This window comes from Musa acuminata, unplaced genomic scaffold, assembly GCF_036884655.1.
Source record: "Musa acuminata AAA Group cultivar baxijiao unplaced genomic scaffold, Cavendish_Baxijiao_AAA HiC_scaffold_1136, whole genome shotgun sequence".
Lineage (NCBI taxonomy): Eukaryota > Viridiplantae > Streptophyta > Magnoliopsida > Zingiberales > Musaceae > Musa > Musa acuminata.
In genome coordinates, this window is record NW_027021348.1 from 6090001 (window position 1) to 6095000 (window position 5000).

A 5000-nucleotide genomic window follows, 5' to 3' on the forward strand; every position below is an offset into this window, starting at 1 on the left:
AAAACGGGCCAAAACTGGCCATTTTTGGCTGCGCGAGCGAGCGGCGAACAGCGAGCGAAGCGAGAGGCAGCACCGTCCCTGCTATACGAAAGCCCCATCCAGCCCTGTGCCACCCGGGGGGTTCCAGGGTGCTGAGATGGCTGACATTTTGCTCCGCTCACGACGGTCACCGCGCGACGCAAGAACAGGCCAAAAACTGGCCAAACCGGCCCAAAAACGGGCCAAAACTGGCCATTTTTGGCTGCGTGAGCGAGCGGCGAGCGGCGGACAGCGAGCGAAGCGAGAGGCAGCACCGTCCCTGCTATACGAAAGCCCCATCCAGCCCTGTGCCACCCGGGGGGTTCCAGGGTGCTGAGATGGCTGTCATTTTGCTCCGCTCATGACGGTCACCGTGCAACGCAAGAACAGGCCAAAAACTGGCCAAAACGGCCCAAAAACGGGCCAAAACTGGCCATTTTTGGCTGCGCGAGCGAGCGGCGAGCGGCGGACAGCGAGCGAAGCGAGAGGCAGCACCGTCCCTGCTATACGAAAGCCCCATCCAGCCCTGTGCCACCCGGGGGGTTCCAGGGTGCTGAGATGGCTGTCATTTTGCTCCGCTCACGACGGTCACCGCGCAACGCAAGAACAGGCCAAAAACTGGCCAAAACGGCCCAAAAACGGGCCAAAACTGGCCATTTTTGGCTGCGCGAGCGAGCGGCGAGCGGCGGACAGCAAGCGAAGCGAGAGGCATCACCGTCCCTGCTATACGAAAGCCCCATCCAGCCCTGTGCCACCCGGGGGGTTCCAGGGTGCTGAGATGGCTGACATTTTGCTCCGCTCAAGATGGTCACCGCGCAACGCAAAAACAGGCCAAAAACTGGCCAAAACGGGCCAAAACTGGCCATTTTTGGCTGCGCGAGCGAGCGGCGAGCGGCGAACAGCGAGCGAAGCGAGAGGCAGCACCGTCCCTGTTATACGAAAGCCCCATCCAGCCCTGTGCCACCCGGGGGGTTCCAGGGTGCTGAGATGGCTGACATTTTGCTCCGCTCACGACGGTCACCGCGCGACGCAAGAACAGGCCAAAAACAGGCCAAAAACTGGCCAAAACGGGCCAAAACTGGCCATTTTTGGCTGCGCGAGCGAGCGGCGAGCGGCGGACAGCGAGCGAAGCGAGAGGCAGCACCGTCCCTGCTATACGAAAGCCCCATCCAGCCCTGTGCCACCCGGGGGGTTCCAGGGTGCTGAGATGGCTGACATTTTGCTCCGCTCACGACGGTCACCGCGCGACGCAAGAACAGCCCAAAAACTGGCCAAAACGGCCCAAAAACGGGCCAAAACTGGCCATTTTTGGCTGCGCGAGCGAGCGGCGAGCGGCGGACAGCAAGCGAAGCGAGAGGCAGCACCGTCCCTGCTATACGAAAGCCCCATCCAGCCCTGTGCCACCCGGGGGGTTCCAGGGTGCTGAGATGGCTGACATTTTGCTCCGCTCACGACGGTCACCGCGCGACGCAAGAACAGCCCAAAAACAGGCCAAAACGGCCCAAAAACGGGCCAAAACTGGCCATTTTTGGCTGCGCGAGCGAGCAGCGAGCGGCGGACAGCGAGCGAAGCGAGAGGCATCACCGTCCCTGCTATACGAAAGCCCCATCCAGCCCTGTGCCACCCGGGGGGTTCCAGGGTGCTGAGATGGCTGACATTTTGCTCCGCTCACGACGGTCACCGCGCGACGCAAGAACAGCCCAAAAACAGGCCAAAACGGCCCAAAAACGGGCCAAAACTGGCCATTTTTGGCTGCGCGAGCGAGCAGCGAGCGGCGGACAGCGAGCTAAGCGAGAGGCAGCACCGTCCCTGCTATACGAAAGCCCCATCCAGCCCTGTGCCACCCGGGGGGTTCCAGGGTGCTGAGATGGCTGACATTTTGCTCCGCTCAAGATGGTCACCGCGCAACGCAAAAACAGGCCAAAAACTGGCCAAAACGGGCCAAAACTGGCCATTTTTGGCTGCGCGAGCGAGCGGCGAGCGGCGGACAGCGAGCGAAGCGAGAGGCAGCACCGTCCCTGCTATACGAAAGCCCCATCCAGCCCTGTGCCACCCGGGGGGTTCCAGGGTGCTGAGATGGCTGACATTTTGCTCCGCTCACGACGGTCACCGCGCGACGCAAGAACAGCCCAAAAACTGGCCAAAATGGCCCAAAAACGGGCCAAAACTGGCCATTTTTGGCTGCGCGAGCGAGCGGCGAGCGGCGAGCGGCGGACAACGAGCGAAGCGAGAGGCAGCACCATCCCTGCTATACGAAAGCCCCATCCAGCCCTGTGCCACCCGGGGGGTTCCAGGGTGCTGAGATGGCTGACATTTTGCTCCGCTCACGACGGTCACCGCGCGACGCAAGAACAGCCCAAAAACAGGCCAAAACGGCCCAAAAACGGGACAAAACTGGCCATTTTTGGCTGCGCGAGCGAGCGGCGAGCGGCGGACAGCGAGCGAAGCGAGAGGCAGCACCGTCCCTGCTATACGAAAGCCCCATCCAGCCCTGTGCCACCCTGTCACGACCTTAGCTGGTTTTGCCTAAGGCGTGCGGCACCCTCGCGCGTCCGTCCGCAAAGGTCAGCCTCCCCGAAGCCTCCCATTGTCCCTTAGGACCAACAAAAGAGAGAACGGGTTAAAGAGAACGCCTCAATCGGGATCCACAAGCAAACATGTCCGAAAAACACTTCATAGACAATGCAAATTACAAACAGACTTTACAAGCTCTGAATAGTGGCACAACAAAGGGTAAAATGGTCCATTACAGACCGAAAAGCTCTCGAACGTGTCCACATGACACAACCTTTATTTACAAGCCTAAAGAGGCCACCAACCCAACTAAAATGGGACTATTAAGCCTTCGGCCGCCCCTTTACATTCTGTACAAGGCATGAACATGCCAAAAGACAACGGACAGACATAAGCATTACATCCAACATCTTGTTTAGAAGTTTGTCCGTTACATTCTCCCCCACTTATCCCTTCGACGTCCTCGTCGAAGCCTTTGTGAACACTGCAACTCTTCGCCTTTGCTGAGTCTTCAATCTTCCGCTCCAGCTGCAATGCGCCTCCTGGCTCCCAGCTGCTCTCCGCTGCTGTTTCTGAGTAGTCGAACCTTTGATCCGCCATGCTGCTTCAACTCGCCAATGACTCTGACTCTGGTGTGGGGTTGGCTGAGTTGTATTGATCCTCGTTGATTCCTGCGGATCCACCAAATGAAGGAAAAGACCATCTTTTCTGCGCCAGTCTCTCAAAATTTCCACATGCTGCTTGAACTGGGTGGATGCTTGTTGGAGCTTTAACGAGCATCGCCTCGCAAACTTCAGAAGTTTTGGGTCCTTCCTCCACAAAATCTGCTCATTGACTCTTCTTTCAGTTAGTTGTCACATCCAAGTAGGTTCGCATCACTTCCGCTTTCGATTGGCATTTCGTTGGGAAATGAAGCGGACAATCTACTCTCAGTAGCACTGATCACCGTTGGTGAGGATTTGACAACTATTGTCTTCCATTATCTTCGAAGGGTCTTTGAACTTGCGCAGAGCTCCTCTGCTGGATAGATAAGAGAACTGGGGTACTCGGTTTCGCCCATTCTCTTAAGAGTTGAGAAGGCAAAGGTTACTTGACTTCGCCCGCCTCCTCGAGGTTGTACTTCATGCATCGAGCTGGTTACTGGCCTTCGCCTGCTCTTTGCTCACACTTCTGAAGCACTTGAAGTGTTTGCACTCCTTGCGTTGAGTTGGCTACTGTGATTCACCTTCTCAATGCCATCGAACTTCTGGAATGCGGAAAGTTTTCACCCCAACTTGGAGTAATTCTCTGATAGATGAGGTCGCCTTTGGGATTGTACCGTCTTCTCCATCAACCCTGCCGCCTACTCCACTGAGTAGCAAAGGTACAGCACCGCGTACTGCCTGCTTCGTTCCTTGGTCATGCACTCTTGCATGACCCGAAGTCCTTCACTTACGGCTATCTTGATGAGAAACTTGTTGACACCGGTCTTACGAAGTTTCTTGGCCTCTGCCCTTCAGCCTTGTCTCGGTACTTGGAGATTGCCTCTGCATGCTCCACCTCCTCGGCCCCTTTCACGACCAAGCGCTCTCCCTCCGTGAGAGCAAGGGATCAATGACTTGCACAGAAGTCCCGCCTCTGCGGTACCATGGCGCTGCCATGCCCATGGCCCTACTATCCGTCGGCTCGCCTCTGTATCCCTTTCCTTCACAATCAGTAGAGATGTCTCTGTGGCACTCCTCTAAGTCCACCTCCATTCTAACTGATGCTTGATTTTGGGTAGCTAAGTCCCTCTGGACTCATCGTCGCTTCCTCGCCCCTTTCGACCTCCTGCTTCAACACCTCTGTGTTCTCCAAGCAGTCTGTTTGGTCGATGGAAAGACAGACTGCAACTCCCATGCATGGCCTCTGCCATCACATTGTAGGGTTTGCACCGATTCTGTTCTCCTTAGCTTCCTTGGTAGCAACGTTCGCTTACTCGACCTTGTCCTCTGACTTGTCGGGCTCCCTTAAGCGAATATGAGCTCTGGAGCAGTCCAACTCTCCAGCTGCTTCGATCATACCTCTGCATGATCAAGTCCCTCTCATGGGACTCACTGGTACTTGCATTCGAACTTTTCCCTTGGTGGAACCCAGCCCCCATATGCTGATGACCAAGGTTTTCATCCGATGCAAAATTCGGTGCACGCCCGGAAGACCCGCCTCTGCGGTACCATGGCCTTCACTCCTTGAATCCATAGCCCTTCTTGCCGTCGTGTTGTTCACCAAAGCGGAGCTCCCAGTAGCTCCCGATCATACCTCCATATGATCTCATCCCTCACGGGACTTTGTCGTGTGTGTCGCATTGCCACGAACTGTTCCACCACGATCCGCTGCACCATGTCGCCTCCTGGTGACATCTCCATTGCATTCTGATCCTTGTGGAATAAACTCGAATTGTGAACCCTCCATGTGTGGCCTCTGCCAATACATCGCAGGGTCTCCTCCAC